The following is a 26,997-nucleotide window of genomic DNA, read 5'->3' on the forward strand; positions in this document are numbered from 1 at the left end:
TCAGTGTCAAAAGCTTGTTCAGTTTGATCAATGTGTGTACACAAAGGTAGAAATATTAGATGGGTCTTATCAGATGATCTTTGAATAGTCCTGGGATTCCTCCATGGACTATTCTTAGCATATTTTCCCCTGAGACCTTCTCCTCCTAGCTAACTATGTTCAGTTGCCTCCATTTGAATCCCCGGAAGGGACAGCTTGAACAGCTAGCTTGTCCCTGGTGCCATTGCAATCTTTCACCGGAACCCAAGGACCATGTTGTTCCAAATAAGCTTAAAAAGTAAATGAAGGAGATAAAAAGAAAAAGGCTTTGCACCTGCCACTCTGTGCTTTCACGGGCCCAGAGCCACAGGGGCAGTAGGGCCAGGGGGCATATACAGCAAGAGGCCAACCTCCTTCCAGAGCAGGGGGCTTTTAAGGATGGAGCAGTAGAGGTCAGGGACCTGAAGTGGGAAGTCCTGGTCTACATGCTTTGGAGTTCCTGCAGCCTGCCGGATTAACCAACTGGTTCACATGAAAAACATAATGTTACAGTTTGAAAAAGCTCAATTGAGGTGCTAATTTTACATTTTTGTAAATAAACTAGGATTTGTAGATCTTCTGCCATAGCAAAGGTTCTAGCCTGAGTGCATTTCTATAGCAGGAAGATTTACTGTGTTGTAATAAAAAAAACCCTGGAACAGGCATCAGTGTCAGAACCCTGATTTGTCTCCATGAGCTGTTTGACCTTGGACTTTTATGGGACTGGATTCTTCATCTGAAAAATGCAGGTGCTTCTTTTTTTTAAAACATCCTACTTTTCCTTCACATGAAATTGTAAATTGAAACCTAATACATATAAGATTTACATCTCAGATGGGATACTCATTAAGCTTTCTCCTATAGCAATCTCTGAACCACCCCTGCAGAACCCTAGGACTCATAAAACCTTTTGGAAATGATTAGATTATCACAGTGGTTCCTGGGCTCTGATTCCACAGATTCTGATTCAGAAATTGAGGGCGCTGCCTAAGAATCTGAACTTTAAATATCCTTCTCCCATCAAATGATCCTGATGTAGACCTTGATGATTTAGTCACTTAGGCTGTTACTGTAGCTTTGTAAAATTTCAGTTTGCTCATCTGCAAATATGAAGATTAAAATATCACCCTACTTCAAAGGTTTTTTGGGGGGTGAGGATCAGATGAGATAATGTATACAAAATTATGACTTTTAAAATGGCATCTGCTGAAAGATGATTTAAATACCTGACAGACTATGGAATACTACACTATTTCAAAAATAGCTCCATGTAAAAATGCAATCCAAAGAGTTTAAAAGAGTCTTTAATTCCAAAACTTCTATATCAAGATTTTCTAGAAAAAAACAACTCTCTTGGGCATTTTTCTTCTGTTAACAAAAAGAAAGTGATAAGATGCAATCTAATTGATTAAAGTAACATAGTTTTTAAAAGAATACTACTTATTTTTACGTGTTCTTTTAGAATTGTTCTATGTAGTGAGGGAGGGGATAAAAAGATCCCGGGAATCGAACCAGTGCCCTCTTGGTGCATGGGTCTGTGTTCAACTGAGCCACACTGGCCGGGCAGAACATTCCTTCTTTTGGATAAAAACATATTTGTGCATATTTGAAGAATTTCAGCTCTAGTATATATTATGTTCAGTTTGATACTCAAAACACTTTTGCATTTAATGTATTACATATTGTTAACACAAGAATCAGAAAGGAAAAGCTTCAATCAGAAATTTTGAAATATTAATTTTTATAGCCCACTTTCTTAAGGATGATGTTAGCAAAAATAGAAACCCACTCAAGCTAGAGTCAATGCAGGGCTTGTATCTCACTATCTCTCACTGGGGGCTAGAAAGTCAGAATTTTCCTCTTTCCTTGTCATTATAGATCTAATACCTTCAGCTAGTTTCTCGGGCTGCTAATTCCCAGGAGGGAGAGGGTGATTGGCTCAGGTGTCATAAAATCAAGTCACCCTTCCTGGGGCTGGGGTTGCTGGGAGCAGATAGGACAAGAAATACAGTGGGGACTGAGCAGAAGTGATGGTATTTCTGGTCAGTGACTACTGCTGCTTTTTGAATTTTGGTTTTAATACTTATTTTATAACTTTTTCCTAATGTACTTCCAAGGTTAAAGCATTTTTCAAAACCAGAGTAAGTCACCTCACTAGCATCCTTGTTTTATTACAATTGTTTTATGTTTTCCTTTCTAATAATAGGTTGGGCTTACACCAGATTGCTCCAGACCTTGACTGTCCTTGACCTGGCTCTGGTCTGCATCACAGGGGTAGCTAATCACACTGTCCCATTGCTTAGCCTTGCATGAAAGCTTTGTTAGGTAATAAAAGGCATCCACCAGACTCTGGGTTTTCCTTCTTCTTTTGCGTCCACGGGTATCATTTATGTTGGAATAACTGTATTTGCTTCAGCTCCAGTGCCCACAGTCCACTGTGGGTCCCGCTTCTCTATGTCCCTGCCCCTGACCGTTATACCATGTCTTCCTCCCTTTGTCTTTTCAGCATCGGGGGGAAACTGCTTCCTGTTATAGGAAATCACTGTTCCCCCTTCCATTTCTCATCTCCCACCTCACCTATGTAACCAATTCTTGGTATTAAATTCCCTCTGGTTTAAATATTTACAGTGTTTTTTTTTCCTGTTTGGACTAAGATTGAAACAGATTGAGATCTGGATGCGACATCAGTTTATCTTTGGATAAAATGTGATATGATAGTATAGAACTAATTCTGCTTGTCTCTTGTATTTTTTTATATTAATGGACTTATTTTTAGAGCAGTTTTAGGCTTACAGGAAAATTAAGCTAAAAATACAGAGTTCCTCATATATCCTCTTTTTGCCTCCACATACAGTTTCCTCTATTATTATTTTGCATTGATGTGTACATTCTAAAGGACTGATGAGCAAATAGTGATATGTTACCATTAACTAAGAGGTCCATAGTTTACATTAGAGTTCACTCTTTGAACTGTACACTCTATATGTTTTAACAAACATAAAATGACATGTATCTGCCATGATAGCATCTTAGAAGAGAGTTTCACTGCTTTAAAAATCCATTGTGTTCCCATTTATCCTCCCTTTCCCCTCCCAGCATTCTTGATCTTTTACTGTCTCCATAGATGGCCTTTTCAGAATGACGTATAGTTGCCATCCTAAAGCACTTTCAGATTGCCTTCTTTCACTTAGTAATAAGCATTTAAATTTCCTTCATATACTTTTGTGGCTTGATAGCTAATTTCCTTTTATTGATGAATAGTATTCCATTGTATGGATGTGTCACAGTCTGTTATCCATTCATCTACTGAAGGAGATCCTGACTATTTTCAAGTTTTGGCACTTATGAAGAAAGCTGCTATAAACATTTCTGTACAGACTTTGTGTGGGCAAATTTTCAAGTCATTCAGATAAATACCAAGGAATGCAATTGCTGGATGATGCACAAATGCTGGATGATTCTTAGTTTTGTAAGAAACCACCATACTGTCTTCCAAAGTAACTGCACCATTTTGCATTATTACCACCAGAAATGAATGAGAGTTCCTGTTGCTTCACATTCTTGCCAACCTTTCTTGTCAGTGTTTTAGATTTTAGTCATTCTAATAGCACTTTAAAATTTTTTGCTTATTGTATTTCATGATAAGTGTAGTTGGTATACAATATTATATTAGTTATATCAGTTTTAGGTATCCTATCTAATAAAGAGGGAATATGCTAATTGACCCTCAGGCTGTCACAAAAATGGCTTTGACCACAGCGAATAAGGAGGGAATTTCTAATTGACTGCCACGCCCTCAAAGAGGGTGGTACACACAGCCAATAAGGAGGGAATATGCTAATTGACTGACCCACTCTCAAAGATGGAGGTGCCCACAACCAATATGAGGGAATATGCTAATTGACTGCCAAGCCCTCAAAGTTGGCGGCACTCACAGCCACAAGATGGACGGCAGGGGAGAGCAGTTGTGGGCGATCAGGCCAGCAGGGGAGGTCAGTTAGGGGTAACCAGGCCAGCAGGGGAGGGCAGTTGGGGGCAATCAGGCTGGCAGGGGAGAAGTTAGGTGTTGATCAGGCTGGCAGGGGAGTGGTTAGGGGGTGATCAGGCTGGCAAAAGCAGTTAGGGGCAATCAGGCAAACAGGCAGGTGAGCAGTTGGGAGCCAGCAGTTCCAGATTGTGAGAGAGATGTGGGATCGGGCCTAAACGGGCAGTCGGACATCCCTTGAGGGGTCCCAGATTGGAGAGGGTGCAGGCTGTGCTGAGGGACACCCCCCCCCCCCCCCGCCAGTGCACGAATTTCATGCACTGGGCCTCTAGTACAATATAATGATTTGACATTTTTATACCTTACAATGTGATAATAACTTAATCTTATTTTTTTCCGGTGGTGACACAATTAAATTGGACGTTGTATCCTATCTGTAAGCATGTTTTGTTAATCATCACTATAAGTTGTTTTGAAAAACTTGATATCTATTTGCTTCTTATGGTTCCTATTGTTTATTTTGGTCAGTTATTCCTGCATTTTATTTCTTAACTAGAGGCCTGGTGCATGAAATTCGTGCATGGGTGCAGTCCCAAGGTCTGCTGGTGATTGAAGCATGAGCTTCTGGTGTGGAAGGGCAGGTACCAGCTGCCCTCTGGGCCCTCGGAAGCACCTGGGCCCCCGGGCCCCCATGCGTCCCCCTCTACCTGAGTCATGGCGCCTGAGTCTCCACATGGAGATGTGGTGAGTATGGCCAGACACCATGGGCCAGGGTGCAGTGTGGGGCTCTGGGCTGCCCACTGGTGCCGCACAGAAGCTGGGTGGGCAGCAGGCTCTCTCCGGCTGGCCTCACAGACCAGCTCCTGTTCGAAGCCACGGGGAGCCTGACTGGCCCCTGTGGTCCTGGCGGCTGTGGCCTGGCTCACCCAAATAGGCCACGTAGGTGTGGGGCAAGCTCCTGGAAGGCACCTAGCACCTGAGCACTGGGGCTTTCCCAGCGCACAAGCCCTGAAGTCCCAGGGGACGGTAGCAGGTGGAGTGAGAGTGAGCTTGGCAGACACCTCGTATTCTCACCACACTTCTGTCCCTGAAACCCCTGGCCCCAGGTAGCTGGTGAGAGGTCGCAGCCCCCTGCCTAAGAGCTGTGGGAGGTTGGTTACCACCACCCACCCCCAGTTCCCTGTCCCAGCTTGGGGCCAGTCCCACTGGGCGATCAGGTCCTGCCAGCCGCTAGTTGCCATCTGCGGGGCGATTTGTCGGGGCCAGGTGTCCCACCCAGCTCCCTCAGTGCCTGGAAACTGGGTGGTGGCCCTTCCCCCCACCACCACCAATTGCTGTCTGCGGGGTGATTGGCAGGGCAACCGGGCCCCGCTCGCACCTGCCTTGGCTTGGTGCTGCCCGCTCACCTGCTCTACCATCCCGCCATGGTCCTGCTCTCAATTGGGGCCCATTGTGGCTGGAAGCACCTCCACTGCCACCTGCTGGCAGTGCCGAGTTGCCAACGCCCGCCACATTCTGCACCACCCCCTGGTGGTCGGCACAGGTCATAACGAGCAGTCGAACTCCCGGTCAGACAACCGCCTGAGGGGACAATTTGCATATTAGGCTTTTATTATATAGGATTGGCAGTAAAGTAGGACTCAAGGGTGGTATGTGTGTGTGTATGCACATGTGTATACGTAAGTATGCATCCAAAGAGAAAATAAAATATATTTCCTATATTTTTATTAGCAGTTTCCCTATACAAAGAGAAAATAAAATATATTTCCTATAAGCAGTATCCCTATCCCTGTTTTCTTTGGTGGATATGTAGACCAATAAGCCTAATCATTATTTAATATGGTGACCTATAAATCATGAAAGAGAAATAAGATTGTATTTTTTCACTAGCATTTTAAAAAAACTTTGAGGACTTAAGCTATTTTTGCAGTGTCTTTGATGTTCATTCCCAATGTGGCAACCTCAGCTCAAGCCTTCACATCTCACTTGGTTCACTCCAGTAATCTGCTGAGGAGTATTCCTGACTGCATGCTTTCACTCATTCACTCCATAAACAAGTGTTATGAAGAACCTATTATGTGTCAACAATGTGCTAATTGGCAGGGTTATACTGACCAGTGAGCTACAGTCTCAGCCATCACAATATTATGTTGTAATTAGAGGCCCGATGCATGAAAATAGTGCAAGAGTAGGCCTTCCTTCCCTGGCTGCCGGCACTGGCTTCCCTCTGGCACCCTGGACCTGGGCTTACCTGCGGCCGCAGGCAGGCAGGCAGGCAGGCACCAAGGACCCAGGCTTCCCTCACAGACCTGGCTTTGTCGGAAGGATGTCCGGCCTAATTAGCATATTATGCTTTTATTATTATAGATATTATAGTGCAATATAGTAATATATTAGAATATATTAGGAGAGAAAATTAGATAATAATGTGATCAGAACAGAATTTGGTATGTTATAGACAATAGATGTATTACACAATAACCATATACTTATTCATGAACACCCCCAGGCAATTAGTTTTTGATAGGAGTTGAGTTACTATGCCAGCATTTTCAACAACAAAAAAAGGGTGAGGATCTTAGCCAAGTTGTAGGCAAAGTCTACAATCATCTTGAAGTTTAGCTTAATAAGACACAGTGCAGACCACAGATGTTCAAAATCTTTTAGTGGATTTGCATTTACTGTTAACCTAAAACCAAATGCCTTAGCTTGGAAATTAGGGCCATTTAAGTATTGATCTTTGCCTCTCTATTCAAATTTATCTTATTTTATTCTTGCAAACATATTGTACCTCCTAATAGACTAAGCTATTCACTTCTCCCCACACCCCCTCCCATAAGCCCCTGTATCCTTTGCTCATGCTATTCTGATTATAAATCTTCCTTCTGATCTCTACCTGTCAACAACCTCATCTTTCCTGTTAAATAACAGTACACCCATGTAGATACTTAGATCTTTCCAAACACATGCACTCTCTGATTTACTCAGTCCTTTTAGCACCATATAATTTTCTCTTTATATTTTGTAGGAAGGTAATTATTAGCATAATTTGCACACTGGCCTAGTCTTCTTTATAGAGATTCTTGAAGGCTTTTCCTCATAAAGGATCTAGCACAGGGCGGTGGCTATAGCATAATCCAGATAATATTTGTTGGATCAGTGAAAAAACCAGTTTTCCCTCTCTAAATGCCAGCTAGGTCTTGAAATTTACAGTTTAAGAAGGTGTAGTTCTTTGGGAAGCATAACTCTCACTGCCCTGCTAACTCAAAGGCCCAGATTTAACTAGGCAATAAAAAGCCTATTCTCTATGTTCTACAAAAAGAAGAAGGTTGCTGTTTATAATATCGCTTGTTTATCTCACAGGTTTCGAGTCATGTAGTATATAGCGCTCTATAAATATCCTGCATCCTGATCTACAATTCAACTACAGTTGTTTCCCCCTCTGGCTCTTAGGGTTCTATCCTGTGTCTAAAGATTCTTGGGATTGTGGAGAGGCAAGTCAGAAGTCTTCCTTGTTACAGGGAAAACAAAGAAGGTTCCATCTCTGGGGGCCCCTGTGGGAAGGAAGCAAGGAACACGCAGAGTCACCACATGGAAATGGCAAAAACAGACCCACACATGTGCTGGATCATGCAATCAAAAACTGTTGCCTGTGGTTTCTAAAGATCAAGCTAGACACTTTCCCATGTATTAATACTTTGAAATAAACAGGCTACCAAACTTGCTAGCAAGGAGATGGCTTGGTGAGAGTAGCTTTGGGGAGAGATGGTTAATGAGTGGAAGAGTACACAGAAGGGGCCCCTGTGGAGGAGCTGTATTTGAGGCAGAAGGTAATAGGGAGACCTTGGCGTTCGTGGGGGAGAAAATGAATAGAAGCAGAGCTTTGGGAAAATTTCCACAGCAGTGCTTTCCCTAGCCTGGGAGTTGATGTGAAAGATAGACCTTAGTAAAGAGGGCCTGCACTTGAGCTGAGCTGAGAAGTTCTCCTTTCATACCCAGCACCATGTTCTCCGGTGCATGTTATCACCCTTGCTATGTCTGGCTTTGTGTGCTCTGCCCTTGCAGTGTTGAGCTCCACTCAGCTCTGAAGATAGACATGAAGGAGCCAGAAGCACAGATGGTCAAGACAAGAGATTCAGAACTCAAGGACTAGAACTTGAAGATGCAAGAGAGAAAGGAGTCAACAAAGAACCAGAGGGGTTTGTGACAAGATCAAGAGATAAACACTAAATCAGTGAATTTTAAGAAGAAAGAAATGTTCTTTGGAATAAAGGGCAGTGGAGCCTGTTAAGAATCTAGAAAGCTGATTACCACAACTCCCTCATCTCTGTTCACCCTCTATAGTACCATTTTTTGGAGGATCAAATATATAATAGGTGCATGACTTTCTTCACATATTATCTATTTAAGTCACCATAGCAGTTTTATGAAGTAGATATCATCAACAAAATCATTTATTAATTGCAGATGAGTAAACTAAACTCAGAGAGGTCAAATAACTTGCCCAAGTTTACATAGCTATTATATCTGGGATTAAAACTCATGTCTGTTTGTTTCCATAGTCTAAGTTTCTAGTATTGGTCTTATTTTATGATAACTGAGTTTTGTGTCATCTCTCCATTCCCTTCACCCTCAAAAGTTAAGTCCCTTTTCCTATTGCTTCTTTGTTCTTTACCACCTTATGCACATTGTGGGAGTACAATGCATATTAACCAAAAGAGTGAGAAAAGTGGAATGACAAATAACAGGCCACTGGGATGGATGACAGAGAAGAAATTGTTATCTCATGAAATCAGATTGCAAAGACTTTACCTCTGACCTAAGCTTGGTTTACTATTCCCTCTCCCAGGTGACCTGTAGGCATCTCCAGATTCCCATTTCTATCTATCTGACCGGACTAAGAATTATTGTGTAGCTACCCCATGACCTTAATACTAAGTGTAACAATTACATGTATTACATGTATTTGAAGTCTAGAATAATTTTTGACTACCATTTCCTGAGCAGACTATTTGCATAGAGTTTCCCACATTTTTCTAAATGCTTTGTAGGCTGGTTTTGGTAAAAGTAAACTCAAGGAGTGTTGAGTGAAATGTAAGTATTTTGCACACTATGAATATATTTAATCAGCCCCTCCCTGATATCTGAAAAAGATACTATCTATACCCTAACGGTTAATAGAGTGGAGGACTGCAGATCCTTGGATAAACATGATTTGCAAAATATCTGAATAGTTAACTCCATATACAGAAACTCCTGTGCAAATTGGAAAGTTAGATTTCCCTCAAGGTAAGTGAATGTTGGAGAATATTTAAAATTAGAGTTGCGAATGGTCTTTTTATTAAAATAAGGAGTGTGTACAACAGAAGTTTGCATTTGCATGAACCACAGGGATCTTTGGATTCACATTGTTTCTCACAGATGAAGAAATTGAGATTAGCTAACTGGCCTTAAAATCACAAAACTAAGAAGAAGGGGTGTCCATGTTGTCCTATCCTGTTCTCTGGTTACCATAGCAAACTGCCATCCACAACTCTGCAGTCCCTCCTCTCAACAACTCTGGAATAAAATACTGAAGTTTTCAAATGTTTCTAATCTTGGGTTATAACATTTATTTTGGGATATTAACACCAATGTCCACTTCTAGATACATATATAGTAGAATAATTGGAATGAGAAAGAACATGGTTTTAGGGCTAGATGGATCGACTGACTGAATTAATGCTTACTGAACTCCAGCTATGTGCCAGGCATGTGTTAGACCCAAGGAACTTGATGGTGAACAAGACATGACCCCTAAACAGCAGGAATATCAAGGATAATGAAATTGGTGTTTTGTTGTGCTACTTAGAAGTTTGACATTGGGTTAGTTAGCTAACCTTTTGGAGTCTCCTCTATAAAATGGGATAATAATATATCATAGAATTGCTGTATAAAGGAATGCATAAAAGTCGTAGTACACAAGAGCTCAGTAAGTGGTAGCTATTATTAGCAGCTTCATTTCATAGGCAAAACCACCATAGTGCAGAAAGTCCAAGATATGAGCTAAATTTCATACAGTTGTTAGCAATCTGATTTATTCACATCCTGATTTAGGTGGCTGGGACTCTCTGAGCATGTTCAAAGATGCACCCTTCACTTAAATTTTATGGAGTAACATCTTGTGCAATAGCTGCTTTCTGTAGTATTTTTACATTTCAATTTATTGGAATGTGGAAGCAAATGACTGAATGCCAAAGATGATTTACCAGGTGTTAAGGGGAAAAAACTGGTGTGCTAAAATTGAATCTTTCATCTCTTATAATAAAAATAACTTTATAGACCATTTAATGCCTCCTCCCCATTTGGTCATTTGAGTAACGTCTTTGAATTAGTTTTTTTTTTTTAAAGCTATCTGGAGGTTAATTTTAAAGGATGCTTATTAAGTATCAGATAATCATCACATCCAGGGACACTCATGGTTATAGAGCTTTTCATTTTACAAAATCATGTATTATGGAACCTATTCAAATAGTGTGTCCTTCTTCACACTATCCTGGTGGGTTTGCTGCTGGGTAAAAAAGTAAAGAAAGGTGAAGAGGTAACTGGTGCCTCCTGAGTAATATTCAAAAACTTCCAGAAAGATTTCAATGTAAGAGCAAATGAAATTTTAATAAGTACTCCTATTTTCTGTTATCCCATACCAAACTTCATTCTAGGAAAAAAAATGTTACCTCTTTCCAGACTGTTTTAGTGCCCTCACTCTGGACCAAGGCAAGGAGAGTGATCCTCGGCATTTCTTTCCACCTCTCTTCTTCTTCTGCGTCCTCATCAGTTGTCTTCTCCCCAGGGTTTCTCCTGCCTCCGGATCACAGAGGAGCTTGTTATGATTGTAGATTCCTAGGGCTCATTCAGACCAACTGAATCTGATCTTCTGGGGGTGGTGTAGGGTGGGTTTGGAAGAATCCATAATTGCAACAAGCTCTCTGGGTGACTTTTCCCCATAATAAAATTTGAGAACAACTGCAGGTGTGTCTGTTTATTGTCTCACTCTGGTCCTTGTTTTAAACCAGTGGTTCTCAAACCTGGTTGCATGTAAGAACCACCTGGGAATCTTTGAAAAACTGCTGCCAGGGACTCACCCCCCAGTGATCCTGAAATAATTGGTGTAGGATGGAGCCTAGCCATCAGGATTTTTGCCAAATGGTTTTCATTTGAAGCCAGAGTTGAGAACTATGGAAATCCTTTTGGGACCTCCACCTGATGTTCTCATGTATCCTCCCTCTCTCCCTGTATTCTGTCCTCTTTCTAGCACTTTCTTTCCAGTTTGCTGCTTCCTTTACTTGCCTTCTACTTCCCTAGTTCCTGACAGATGGGATTCACAGACCATTTGGCATATGAAAAGGGACTCTGTAAAGCACAAAAAGCAGGAAGTCACTCAGTATTTAACGTCTCTAGTGCTTGCTTATAAGATCCAGGAAAGCTGTATTGTGGTCATCGTCCTGTAATTCAAATGGTACCCTTTGCACCTGGCTCTGTGATTCTGATTATATAATCGACACACCTTAAAAATAAAATAACAGAAAAGGAGGGAATGGTTCTATTGCTGCTGCTGTTTCTACTTACTATTACAACATGGGGGAGGGCCATGGGACACACATTATCAGGCCATATCTTATATCTACTGTAACTTTAGGGGACTCAGTTTGAAGACTGGAGCTGGTCCATTTCCTTCATTCCATGACACGTACAGATTTATTTCCTCTTTTGAATTTTAGTGATCATTGTTTCATATATTGTATTAATTTAATAAATATTTATTGGGTACTACTGCAATGAGGATAAATAATCTATAACCACATGCAATACTATGAATGAATCTTACTAATATAATGTTGAACAAAAGAATCCAGACACAAAAGCAAATGTACTATATGTAAAGTAAAAGCAAATACAAATTCTATATATATATATTTTATTGTTGATAGTATTACAGATGTCTCCCATTCCCCCCCTATACCCTGCTTCTCCCACTCCCTACCCATCCCCCCCAGGTCTTCACCAGCCTATTGCCTGCATCCATGGGCTATGTATATATAGGTATCTAAGTTCTTTGGTTTAACTCTTCTCCTCCCTAACCCCCACATCGAGGTATGTCAGTGTGTTCGTGCCTCCATGCTTTGGGTCTTGCAAATACCCAAAAATTATATATAAAATTAATCTTTGCTGTTCTAAACCAGGATTATAATTATTCAGGGAGGATGTATTTATTGGAAGGAGTACAATTGGGGACTTCCTGGAATGAGCAATGTTCTATTTCTTAATCTGAGTGCCGGATACTGAGTGAGTTTGGTTTTTGAAAATTAATTGAGCATTTTTACTTATGATCTCAACATGTTTTGCAACAATCTTATATTGCATTAAAAGTTAAAAAAACTATACAAAGAAATACTATTTCATGGATTTTTTAAAGACACTAGGGATTCAGTAGTGACTAAGTCACACCTGTATTCTGCTCTCATTGTATATGCAGTTGAGTGGGGAATACAGGATGTTAGAGCAAATAGATTACAAGGTTTCCTGGAGAAAGTGGCTGCTAAGAGATCTGAAGTGTGAATTGGAGTTGGCTAGTATAAGGGATGAGGAAAGAGAGTGTTCATGGTAGCAGGAGCAGCATAAATGTGGCTCAGAAAAAATGAAAGTGGAACTGAAATAATTTTTCATGGTAGAATATAGTAAGAAGGCAAGTAATGAAATCTGAGACTGAATAGATAAACAGGGACCAGAACCAAAAGATCTTTATAAGGTATTTCAGAAGTTGGACTATATATTATACTAAGGTCATGAAAAACAATTGAAGGGGACATTACAGGGTGCAATCCGGATCAGATGTGGTTTTAGAAAAATTTTTATCACTGAAAGGCAAGAAATAGATTGCAGTGGGCAAATCTACAGGCTAGGATGCCTGCAATCCAGGCAAGAGATAATGGAGGTCTAGCTATGCTGGTGGTGGAGGGTGAGGAGGTGTACTAAGAGGCATTTAGGAGGTAGACTTGCCAAGATTTGGTTCATTACATTGGGAGTGAGGGAGAAGAAGGGGTCAAGGGTGGGCAGTTGGACAGATGTGAACACTGGCAGGAAGATGGTGAGTAGAGTTCTGGGCACAGAGGGAATGAGACTAACCCCAGCTGAGAACTCTCTTGCAATGATGGTTTCTCCTGCTCTGCCTCCAATCCTCTCTAAGAGCAAGGGCCACTTCAAAACAGCCTCATTAATGGTGAAATGAGAAGAAGCTAATAGGCCCATTCATTGGGCAACTTGAGGCCAGTCTTTTAACCACTACGTTTCTCAGCTTTCTTCCCCATAAACTGGTGACAATTAGCAAGCCCCACCTACCCACAGGGAAGTAGAGATGATAAAATGGAATCCTAATTGTAACCATGCTACCTACATGCAAGGAGCTATTATTCTCGTTACTATTTCATCATATTAAGTCTTTTTTTAAATTTTGTTTTATTGCTTAAAGTATTACAAAGAGTATTACATATGTCTCCCCCCCCCCCTTGACATTCCCCCAGCTTCCCCTACCCCCCAGTGTTTTATGTCCATTGGCTATGCTTATATGCATGCATACAAGTCCTTCGGTTGATCTCTTACCCACCCCACTCCCCGTCCCCCAAGTCTTAAAGAGTATTTCCCAGTAATTTCTTTTACAATTGATGTTAGATGAGATAAAATGTCTCTTCTCCCTAGCATCACATTTAGATGAAAGACATTTCTGATATCCATGGGAAAAGAACTGGAACCAGACCCTCCTTTATTTTTACCTTTGTGATGGGGTCTTTCTGTTCTTATCTTTGCCATTTTGGTTCCTCCCTTGTTCCCGAAAATTTGCACCTGAAATTCATGCTCTTTTGGAGCTGTTCTTAGTATGTTTTGTTTATACAACTGGCACCCATCCCATGGGTTGTATATATAGCCCTGGCCTGCAACCTCATAGATTTGCAGAAATGGCTGCCCATACACTGTCTCTCTCCCACTTGCTAATGAAGAAAATCATAGATGTTACTTTATGGTTAATTCCAAATTTTATTAGTTGTGTGTCTAAGAAAATAAATGATTTTTTTAATCATGTATGTTTTAAAATTACTCCAGCATGAAAGGTCAGATTTAAATTTAATCATGTTTTATTTACAATTTAAACTCTAAATCATAAAGTCAGAGATTGCTTGGATGGCTGCCTAAAGTGTCTAAGTTATACATATGGCATTTGTGGGGAGAGAGTCTGACTCAACTATGTAGCCTCCAAGGATTTTGAAATAATTTTGTAATCATTATATACCACTATGGACATTCATTACTTTTAATATTAGGCAAAATATAAGTAACTATTTTATACAAATATTAGTCACTAGAATCATTTCATTTGGTTCTGTCCATGAAATAATAAATGATTTGGTAGCTATTGAATATATAGCATTACATAATGTTAGAAAAGAGTCCATTTGACTGAAGAATTTATTACATATTTAATTTACTTTCTGTATCTCTGTGTATCCAAGTGCCTTCCTAAGGTATTGAATTTACGCCATGCTCAGAATTTCAGATATATTTTAGGCCATTTTTTTCCTCACATCTATCCTCCATTGCACAAAATCTCTTCCTTACCTATGTCCACACTATTCTTTAATCTGTCCACTAAGGTTTTCATTGCAATGATTATATTTTTCATTTTTATTATTTATGTTTAGTTGCTTTTTAAATCTGCTTGTAAATTATGTCATTTCCTTTGTTTTTTTAAACATTTAAAAGCACTTCAGGGTGCTTTTTATCTGTAAGTCTTAGATTGTGAATTATGCTGTTTGTTGCATCAGTAGATTCTTTGCCGTGATGGTTTGTTCCCTCCTCTTTACTAGCATAGTTTTGACGGTGACCACCTCTTTCATGTAAATTCTACCACATGCCCTGGCTGAGGGACTCAACACTCAGTGGGACCCCGCTTCCTCAAGCCTCGAGACAGACTCTCTTGTACCTTCCCTTCTACCTTCCTTGTTGTGCCTTCCTATTTTCAGACCTGCCTTCATTTCTAATTTGGGAGTAACTGGTGCCACTGATTTCTGAACCACTGTGCTATGGAACTATACTCTTCTATTTCCATTTCATGCATATAGCTGTGGATAAGAAAGAGGCATAGTTGAAAACTTCAAGTAAGAATATTTTAAAACACAATTATAAAGAGCATTAAATATGGCCATTGGATGACTGTCTCACTGTTCATACACTAATTAAACATACATGTGTTGATCACATATTATGTGCTGGGCCTCCTCTGGTCACTGGAGACAAAAACCTGAGCAGGGCTTATCTAGTTGAGGAGACTGACAAGTGAACAATTGTTATATATGATAAACACTATTAAAGAACTATGATAAAGTGTTCTCAGAGAACAGGTGATAATTAGAGTAGTTGTTTATGGATACTGACTTTGTGCCAGGCACTGTGTTAAAGATTGAATTTTAGTAATAATAATAACCCTGAGCAGCAGCTGACAGTGATAGACACATGTTAATATCCTAATTTTACGAATGAGAAAACACGGCTCATCCTGTGAACAAAAATCATACCCCAAGTAAGTGGCACAACTGGTTTTTTCAAGTGTGTATCTCCTGACTCTAAACCACTCCTTATGAGAAACTGTGGGGACTTCATGGAGGAGATGGCACCTGAACTGGTGCCGTTGTCTCCAGTGCAGGGCAGCGGGGGCTGAAAAGTTAAAGGTTGGGGGGTGGAATTGAGGTTAGAAATAAAGTACACTATTGATGTGTATGTAAATAAGGAAAATGTAAAGTTAAGATATTGGCATTGTGTCTGATTTCTCTGCTCCTGATTGTCTCATGTATACCTTAGTAACAGAGAGCTGCGGTCAAAGGAGCAGGCTGCACCCAGGATCCTAATGCGATGTTTGCCCTGTAAACACTGCCTTATAGCACTGTCCTTCCATCTCTGCACAGCATCTGTTACAATTTATTACTGCACTCCACCTCAAGGGTTTCAACCAGCAACTTTTAAAAAAATAATTTGCATAGTTGAAGTTTGCAAGAAAGGAATGCCCCCCCACGCCCACACACATACATATACACATACCACCATCGCTACCAAAACCGTATTCTGGAGAGGATATGCTCTGTTTAATGACTTCAGGCATCCAAGCTAAACACACAATAACAATGCTTTGTGCTAATATTTAGGGAAGTGCCAGTGATCTAGGTATTTCACCCTCTGCTGCATATTCCATGCTTGGCTCTCAGACAGGTAGAAACATCTCCCTACACTGTACATCACTCAAGTACTCCGCGGCATTTAGGGGCTTTTTCAATTCAGTACTGACAATTTTCCCAAGTTGTCTGACAAACAATGTTTTGAGGCATTTTTGTATATGTGTTCACAAAGAGATTCTTCTCCTCTAACAGTGTATATTTTTTGAGAAAGTGAAGACATAAAGAGTTGTTGCTTCCTGTGGCCCTTTGTTGATATAGATATTTCCCTCTCAGGTACCTGTGCACAGTGACTAAACAGTGGGTACCCGAGCACATTATTTCACTAGAAATCCCAATTAAAGTGTCTTGCAACAATCGCAGGTTTAGTTGAACTTGTGTGCTTGGATTGTGCTCACTGTCAGTCGTTTTTTATTGCAGTGCTGGGTAATCACTAAATTCTTGTATTTATTTCCATTTTGCCAATTAGCTTAAGTTGTTAGTGCAAATTTATATGTCCTGGTTCTTCCAAGTTCTTGCCAATTACTTTGGAACATTGAACACTTAACTGTGCTTGCTCTGGGGCACTAGCAATGAAATAGTAATTAACTGAGATAGCTGCTTCTTTTCCTTAAAAGCTAGAGAATGGGATTGTATTCCAATAAACAGGCTTAAAGCAACATGATGGTAACTCCTTTAATAGCAAGTTTTTAATCAGGGCTCACATGTATAATTTGATTTTTACATTAGTTAAACACTATAGAAATGAAAACAAACCAAATTGTGGTTTGTCAGATATAATAAAATGCTAACAGATCAAATCTGGCTTGGTTCAGCAGTGCTCTACAATCTACATGATGTTTTAAATGAATCATAAAATGTTAATCAGGCAGAAATCTTGACCAGAAATCCAAGTAATCTGATTCAGGGCTGCTATAGATATAAATCAAATAGAATTTTCTATTCTAATTATATTTATCTTTAAAAAAATCATTTATAGTTATTGAAGAACAGACTTAGAAATAATTTTTAAAATACTTTAATCTCTTCCATCACGTTAAACATTTTGGTCATTTTCCTATGGAGAAAAGTGAAATGGGGATAAATTATCCCCAATGTTGCCTCAATAGTTAAGTTAAATTTCAAACACTCTTAGGGACAATCAATAGAGTAGCAACATTTGCTGAGTCTCCACTCATATATCTAGATAATGATGTTAAGAAACTGGAAAGATAGGGATACATGTATGTGTATATATACACACAATATATGTATATGTATAGTGTATCTATGCATATATGGCATATATGTGTTTATATAGAATATTATGTTTGTATATTATACACATATATATGTGTCTATATGTGTGTGTATACTTTCCAACCCATCATGATTTTACAGATACTTAATATCTGTGGGGCACTTTAAAATATAAATTGCTCTAAATGCAGAGATGATGTGAGAGAATTTTTTATATTGTGTGACCTTCAGACACTTGGTTATGGCAAAGCCTGAGGTGGAGGTGAGGGCAGTCTGAGTTGGGAAGTTCTGAGTGTCACAGAAGACGAGATCCTCTGGCTATACAAGAGGCAGTGTAGTCAGTGGGAGCAGAACTGATTCTTTCCCTTCTAAAGGTATTCAAGCAGTTTACTGGAAGATTTTTTTTTTCATGCCAATATATAGGATCAGGCCTAAACCAGCAGTCAGACATCACCTGAGGGGTCCCGGATTGGAGAGGGTGCAGACTGGGCTGAGGGGACCACCTCCCCCGTGCACGAATTTCATGCACCGGGCCTCTAATATGTATATATGAACTATCCATTGACAAAGACAATTGGGTAGTGAAGGCCTGGGGCAGGAGGTGGGACTAGGTGGAGGGGAATAATGGGGGGTAAAGGGGACAATATCTGTAATAGTCTTAACAATAAAGATCTTAAAACGAACATATAGTGGAGAAAGAAAAGTCTCTTCAGTAAATGGTGCTGGGTAAACTGGATAGCACATGCAAAAGAATGAAACTAGGTTACTGACTTAAACCTTTTATAAAAATTAACTCAAAATGAATAAAAGACTTGAATATAAGACCTGAAACCACAAAATACATAGAAGAAAACATAAGTGATAAGCTCCTTGACACCTGTTTTAGTAATGCTTTGTGGAATCAACTCCAGTGGCAAGGAAAACAAAAGCAAAAATAAATTAGTGGGATAACATCAAACTAAAAAGCTTCTGTGCAGCAAAGGAAACTCAATAAAATGAAAGGCATCCTACCAAATGGAAAAAAAATTTGCAAATCATACACCCAAAAAGGAGTTAATATCCAAAACAGATAAAGAACTCATACATGTCAACAAAAACAATAACAAAACCTGATTAAAATATGGGCAGATCTGAATAAATATTTTTCTAAAACAGATATACAGATGGCCTAAGGCACATGAAAAAATGCTCAACATCACTAATTATTAGGGAAATGCAAATCAAAACCACAATGAGATATCACTTCACACCTGTTGGAATAACTATCATCAAAAGACAAGAAACAAGAATTGGAGAGGATGCAGAAAAAAGGGACCTCAGTTTTATAATCATAAGGAATTAAATTCTTCCAACAACCATTAGAATCTGGAAGAAGTCTCTGAGCCTTAGAGGAGATCTCAGCTGCAGCCCACACTGTGGTTACAGCCCATGAAACCCTGAGCAGAGGACCCAGCTAAGTTGTACCCAAACTCACAGAGGACACAGACCTATGCAAATTACAAAAATAAATTTGTTTTTTTAATATGCTCAATTTGTAGTAATTTGTTACACAGAAAACATTAAAAAAGATCTAAGATATTTATACATGCTTTTCACTAGAAAATGAATGGTGCATTAGGACATCTTTGTTTTTCTTTAAAGATTTCCCATTTTCCCCTCAACCTCTGAATGAGTATGACAGAAATCACTCTCCTGCTTCATCTTAATGCAATGTACAGTAAAATGTATCATCAGATGCTTATTTCTAATAGTTATCTCAACTTTGGCATATCCTAAATTGAGCTAATCTCCAAACTCCAGCCCACACACCCATGACCCTCCCCTCTGAAACCTGCTCTCCCCTCCCCCACCTTCCTAATATCTTTTAAAGGCAACACCATCCTTCCAGTTATGTAGTACAAAAACTTTGGTTCAACTGCCCCCCCTTCAAACCATCCCATCCTTGTCTACCCTATCCCTCTTATTATGCTCTATTTTTTCTTTTTCCCACAGCACTTATCTTTAATACACTATCTGATTCACTCCTTTATAATGTGTATCATCTATTCTATTATCTGTTTCTCCACATTAGAATGTAAGATTCTCTAAGACACCAGGACAAGGACATAAAATAATGCCTCCACAGAGGACACTCAAGAAATATTCGGGAACAAATGATGAAATAAGCTATAAACACATTCCATAACAGATTCGTGAGTTAGCTTATTTTATTGCCTAGAAGTCTCTAAAAGTATCCAATATCAAAAAATCTTTTGCTGCCCTAGCTGGTTTTGCTCAGTGGATAGAGCGTCAGCCTGCGGACTGAAGGGTCCCAGGTTCGATTCCAGCCAAGGTCACATTCCTAGGTTGCGGCCTTTATCCCCAGTGGGGGATGTGCAGGGGGCATCCAATCAATGATTCTCATCATTGATGTTTCTACCCTCTTTCCCTCTCCCTTCCTATCTGAAATCAATAAAGATATATTTTTTTTAAATCTCTTGCTGATCACCAAATTTTGAATATTCCCATGCAATGATTGGGCTTTCAAAGTAAGAGTGAGCTGGGTTAGGCTGGTTTCTAGAGACATTTTGCAAGTGAAATTAATAATGAGGATTAGGAGAATGCTCTCTAATTTTATTGGTGTACCTCTGATAAATCTTTTATATGTAACATTTTGAGAACTGATGAGTGTAGAGAAAGACATTTTCTACAGTCTTGAGAAAAATCCAGTTTATATTTTGCTGTTGTTCCTGTAATTCAGCATAATCACTTAATTCAAAGACCCTAGTTTCAACCTGATAACACTCTCAGGAAAATTTAGCCAGAATGACTAAATTATTTCTGCTTAAACTTACTCAACTGAGCTATAGGAGCTAGGATTATATGGTTTGTATTTATTTCTGCCACCAAGCAAGAAAATAAATTTAATTATAATATTAAAAATATTTTCTTTAAAAAATTCTTAGAACATGGAAAAACAGTAATTCATGAGACATTTCATTTTCTTTTAAGATAATAAAGAAAAAAAGCTATTGATTGTAAATTGTACAGATTGTTTGTGAGATGTAAAAATTTACTTAAAAAATTATCTTTATTGTTCAAAGTATTACATATGTCCTTTGTCCCCCCACCCCCATTGACCCTTTCCACCCTGCACCTGCCCTCCTACCACCCAGGCCTTCACCACACTATTGTCTGTGTCCATGGATTATGTATAAAATACATATAAGTTCTTTGGTTAATCTCTCCCCACCCACCAAATTGGATTTTTATAATTAAAAATTTTATTACTATTTTATTTTTTCCAGAAGAGCTGGCTTCTATTTAATCTGTTTAATTAAAATATCTGTATCTCAGATACATAGCTTTGAGTAATACCAGTTAATTTATTTTTACTTTACTTTACAGGACCAGTATTTCAATTTACATGATGCTTCAAATGGATATAACATAAATGGTTGGTGTTTTAGAAACAAAGGGGCATGGGTAAAATAATTTAATAATTTATAAATAACCTACAGTTTTCTAATCTGAGACATACAACTGGAAATTCATACAACTTCAGAACTAGAAGAAACTTGGAGATCCCCAAAACACTCATTTCATATATGATGGAACTTTAACTAAGAGACATCTAGGATTTTCCCAAAGGTCCCCATCACACAGCTAGTTCATGGCAGAGCCAGCACTAGAATCCAGGAGTGATGGCTGCCAGGGCAGACTTTTTCCCAATATATTATGTAGTTTTCCTTGTATATTTTTTTCTTCTTAATTTCAGTGTAATTTTATTACTGCTATTATCATTATAATATAATTTCTGTGGTGTTTAAGGCCAAAGGTAACTGTGGAATGACAAAAATTCTGCCCTGGGGCATACACTTTCACTTTCGGCAATCAAGTAATAACCTTATATATGTAATCTGTAATATATGATTTTTTGCATCTTTCATATTTTCTATAATGAGCATGTGCTATTCATAATGAAAACTTAATTTTAGAAAACATTATTAAAATTATGCATATTAAAAATAAGCATAACATATAAAACAAATATAATAAGATAGACTAAAGTAGATTTTATATTTTTCCCTTAAAAGAATAAATTCTGTCTTATTTAATGTCATTTGTTACTTTTGATGTTTAGAAAGAAAGCATACTAAAATAAGCTTTGTGAATAACTGTCCTTCTATTTTCTGACTTCTTTTGTAAAATAGTCCTTGTCTAAATATATATGCCTCTTCATCATATATTCAAAAACAAACCTATAAAAAATTAGACATAGGTAACAGTTTACTGTAATTTTTTTCATTTGTGAGATTTTTTTTTTTCTGGTAAATTTCTCTGTTCACCCATGATAGTTGCACTAGCCTTGGGCTCCATGCTCCTTGATAGTGACTGCACAAAGGGTAATGCAGGTTAGAACTCTATTTAGGTACTCTGCTTTATTATTTTATTTTAACTTTCCAGAACCTGAATTTTGGGCTAAATTAGCTGGCTACCTTGGAGTCTGACCTTCTACTTTAAATTGGCTGAGAAAAACATTTTTATTATGGAGAAATAATTCCTACCAGGAAGCAATTTGTATCCAAGAGCTATCATGTTTCAAACATCATTAGGAGAAGCATTGAGCAGTGCTAATCAATTTGGATAAATATCGAATAGAAAACAGAAGTTTGTGAATTACAATGGAGAACAGAGTCTACAGATTGGTTGGAGGAAAGAATAAAAGACCAATAGAGGAAGAAAACAATATTCTGGATAAGACAGAGTATGGAATATACTGGAGGCACATAGGGGAAGAGAAAATACTCTAAACTGTTGAAGTGTCCTGTTCCCTCTGGAAAGGAGTGTGAAATAGCCTGGCGGATGGTGAAATTCCAGCACATCAGCCCAGGAGCACCTGGTTGAAAGTCTGCAGGAATGGAGAGGAGAGAGGGCAGTTTATCTGGAATCAAACTGAACTTGGTCCCGGAACTTGGTGGGTGCTAAGAACATAGCTTAAAGAGAGAATTTTTTGCACCCACAATTCGTTTTGAGGAGTTGGCAAGATATAATAAAAAGTATGAGGAGGAGCAAAAATACATTAAGATCTCATAGGTCAGCCCAGGGGGGACATAACCTGTGGGGGAAGTAAACTAGGTGTTTATCTGTTAAGCCATTCTGGACTTTTTCTGTCTAGACATAGTCTATGTAGTTGGATTAAATATATTCATTATGGCATATTATTTGTTAATATCCTATTGCCAGTCCTTCCTGCTGCGTTCCTCTTTCCCTCACTAGATTTTGCTAGATTCTTGAGAAAGAGACTGTGCACCATGCTTTGTTCTATACCCTGGCCATCCACCTCGCATTGCACCCTACCCCATGCACACTGCAGCATTCCTCAACTCCCTGCCCTGCCCTGCCCTGCCCTGCCCTGCCCTATTTTTAACCCATTGGATTCACCTGCCCTATTTTTAACCCATTGGATTCATCATGACCTACTATTCTATATAATTCACTGTATGTTATATTTGTAAGTTAAATATCTTGGTTAGTGACATTTATCTTATGGTTATGTCCTTCTCTTTTCCTTATAAGTAGAGCTATAAAGGCAGATGTTTAAATTAACACAGCCTCTCTTGTTTTTCTATGAGTTGGGAGCAAGTACAATAGGCATTGCCTGAAAGGAGAAAAAGAATGTAAGTTCAGATGGGACTGACCTGGGATGGAAAGGATTGAAGCACATGAACAGGACTTTCTGCTGGAGTATATACTAATTCAAGGAAGTCCAGAATTTTCCTTAGTATCCTGAGCTTAGAGAGGAGACCTTGGTTCTAGTTCTGTTCTGTCGCTACTGTGTGACATTAAACAAATCCCTGTTTTAGTTTCACTGCCTATAACATGGGGATAATAATAATATTTTTCCTATTCTGTCTCATGGTTTTTCAAGATAACTCTATATAAGACATACTAAAATAGTTTTAAAAGTTTAAGATATTATACTTTTGTAAACACATTATAATTATTATCAAATATTTTATTTTTTAAAATGTTTTCTCTAAGATATATTTCTATGTGCAGAATAAGATATTAAGGCCTAATATACAATTAGGTGATACCGTGTTTAATATTCACATAAAATGTTTCCTGGTTTAAATATCAATCATTTTTGTAAAGTATGATTTTTTTTATATTCTCTATACCTGTGTATACTCTGTTGGCAATTAGAAACTGAAGTTTGGCTATTCGTGATCACTGCTCCTGGCTGGGAAAATACTGGATTTGAAGCAAGGAGCTGAGCAGATGTTGAATGAAGGGCCTGTGGGGAAGGTTCAGGCGGGTAGTGAGCACTGGCGAGGAATGACTTTGTCAGGAACTGGCCCATCAGGTGCATGGGCCATAAAATGAGGCCATGAGGGACACAATGTTCTTGATGCCAGTAGTAAATCCATTTCAAATAAAGTGAACTGTTTGCTTAAACTTTCCTATGTTCTGTCAGAACTTTCACGCTGAGAATTGACTCAATATAGCCAGTAGCTTACCTAGAGGCTGTAGGGCAGAAAGACTCAGAGTACAGGTTGTTGCATCAAAATTGTGTTCAGTAAGACAAAGCTCTTGGGAACTATTTGGTATCTTGCTTGTTAGAACTTTCTAGTTTAAACATAATTTCCCCTTTTGATGATACTGCTCTTTTAACATCCCATTTGGAATAAAGTACTCACCTGATGAATTGTGTACAGGGTGTCCCACCAATAAAATGCATATACACTTTAACAGATGATAGTTCAATTTTGAAAAGGAAATGTCTTTTAATAATCACTGCCTTTATAATTATTCATCGTGTATATACATTTTATGGCACACCCTCTACAATCAGTTCTCTGACAAATCTATGATCTTTTAATTTCAACTTTACATTAATATTATATAAGGGAAATGATCATGCATTCATTGTACTTTTCCTTGTGGATACTTCATGTTTTATTTTTATGTGGACTTTTTTCTCTTCTCTTTCCCCCAGTGAAGAGTGTTTCACAGAAAGCTGTCTGCTGGTGAGACATGGTTGCTACGGAGCCAGAGATGCCACAGCCGAGTTTACTAGGGAGGATACCAAGGTGAGTATCTGATGATGGAAGAGAGCACTTTTCATTCTCCTTGTGAGGTTCTTTAGGTACAGATGACAAGTTCAGTAACTTGGTAAGAATAAGACTTCAGAAAGAAATATGAAATGTTAACATGTTTCCTCAGAGTGATATAAATTTGAAGATACTTCTTCAAGGATGAATGAATTTGGTTTATGCCCACCTGATCTTAATCTATGGTGAAAATGACTTGGAAAATCCCACATGATACAGATATTTTGGTTATAAAACCAGGTAGGCTCTCCAAGGCCTTGTCTCATCACCTGGGATGACAAATCTCAAATATTTCTTCCATCTTCACGTTTGGTTAAGTAAAGGTCAATAAAAATTTATTGAGATCTACTATATGCTGGTGTTTTACTAAGGAGTTTTCATACTTTTTCTCATTTAATCCTATCATCCTGATGCACAGTATTATCATTTCAATAAACACCAGGAAATATTACTCAGTGGAAAAGGTAGGATTTGAATCGTGTTCAGTATCACTAAGTTCTTTCTGTTAAAACATTTCCAGCTAATGAAGAATAGAATAAACACATAAATTATTGATTTCCTGTATACCTCACAACCAGTACTTTTTCTGTTAGTTTTATGAATACTTTGAAAAATTTATAAGTTATAAAGTTTAATAAGATGCTTTGAGGAGATTATTCTGGCTTTTGAAAACAAATGTGTGAAACACTGCTCATTTTTACCATTAGCACGTTTAATCAGTGCCTTAGTGTTTGGGCTCCCTGTAGGTTGTTCTTGATGCCCACATGCTTTAACTTAATTTAAAAAAAAACAACTTACTGAATCTATAGCTTGTATAGAACATTGTGCTAGAAGGTAAGACTGTATTCTAAAGCTTTCTATATAAGGCAGTGGGCATATTACCAGATTGTAAAGGGAAAGCATCTTGAGTAGAAATCTTAAATGCCTCCTCAATATTTGAAATTGGCAGTTAATTAATCCTATCAACAATATGTTACACTTAAACTTTAGATACCTTCAATCTCCTAAAATCCTTTAGTAGAGTCACAAGGCCAAGCCAAAGAAAATCTGCATCTTCTGGGATTGTGGAGTTTTTCACTGTCACTAGTATTCATTTATCAAATCTGAACAAGGGCATGTGGAACAGACCGATGCCCTTTAAGAAAGGGTTGTGGCCAAGCTGGCATGGCTCAGTAGTTGAGCATCGACTTATGAACCAGGAGGTTATGGTTCGATTTCCAGTCAGGGCACATGCCTGGGTTGCAGGCTCCATCCCCGGTGTGGGGTGTACAGGAGGCAGCCGATCAGTGATTCTCTCTCATTATTGATGTTTCTATTTCTCTCTCTCTCCCTTCCTCTCTAAAATCAATAAAAATATATTTTTAAAAAAGAGAAAGGGTTGTGATGTTTGGGTTCACATGTAAAGAAGAATGAATTGGCACCCTATTAGCCTGGGAAGACACATCTTTTGGCTCAGAATATCTTTTAGAAAGCAAAAGTGGATTGAAAAAGAGAAAGAAATGTTCTTGGAGAGCAAGCTGTTTGACCTGAGTGAAGTTTATTGAGGCAGTTTATGTGTCTGGGTTTTCAAAAGTGCTGGAAAATTTTATGATCACCACTAGGTACTTGTAACTTGGTCAGTGGGGATATAAGAGAAAGGTTATTTAATGCTTCTAAATATGGATTTATTGTCTATGGGAATTAGGATTGAGAGTTCTTTCATGTAGTGCTTTTTCCTATGCTATATTATTTTTTTAAGAAGTTAAAAAAAAGAATGTTAGGTCTCTTCCTCTGAAATTCCTGTTTATTGGTTACTCTTAGGGACAGGACATTTGATTAGGTGGACTAGCTCATGTATAGCAAATGCCACCCTACTTTAATACAGGTTGCTTAGAAACAGTGTTTTGGGATTACTACCTTAATGGTTATCTGTGAATTGAACACTGCCAATCTCTTATCTCACAGAGGGCGTGGGCAAACCATTAAGTGACTTCAATTTTAGAGATTGTGACACTGTGTATTAGACATCAGCCTTTACAGGAGACCTGGGCCTTGAACACATACCGAGATAAGACATTTATGTGAAAGATAAGACTTGTTTCTCAAACCACTGGGTGCTCACAGACTATCACATAGAGCTGTATGAGTTTTAGACATCGGAAGAGAAAGGAAGTAATCTACATACTTTGTGATTTTATCTATAAGCCAACTTTCCAGAAAAAGCCTTATAAAGAGTTACAGTAAGATGCCCTATCTATGCAAGTAGTTTAGGGAAATAGCAATATTAAAACCACTTATAAGACTGCATTGTATAAACTACCTATGTTTATATAGTCGGGAGTGTAGGTATATGTACAATTCACGAAGCATCTAGAAATTGAAGGAAGTCTTGGACATGGTTTCATATAGACTTCCCTATAGTGTA

The 26,997-nt window shown here is 38.6% G+C and overlaps 1 long non-coding RNA gene across 1 annotated transcript in view; it reads left to right on the forward strand.

The window, feature by feature from the left end:
- The window catches only part of LOC139010613 (uncharacterized), a 166,024-nt gene extending 141,461 nt beyond the window's left edge, over nt 1–24,563 (forward strand). Inside the window, exon 3 of the long non-coding RNA XR_011471548.1 lies at nt 24,479–24,563. This is a non-coding gene — a long non-coding RNA (uncharacterized lncRNA). The remainder of the gene's footprint in view (nt 1–24,478) is intronic.
- The last annotated feature ends 2,434 nt before the right edge of the window (nt 24,564–26,997 follow it).

The sequence above is a fragment of the Myotis yumanensis genome, unplaced genomic scaffold, assembly GCF_028538775.1.
Source record: "Myotis yumanensis isolate MYYU_CA2020_CCGP unplaced genomic scaffold, mMyoYum1.0.hap1 SCAF_5, whole genome shotgun sequence".
Taxonomy (NCBI): Eukaryota; Metazoa; Chordata; class Mammalia; order Chiroptera; family Vespertilionidae; genus Myotis; species Myotis yumanensis.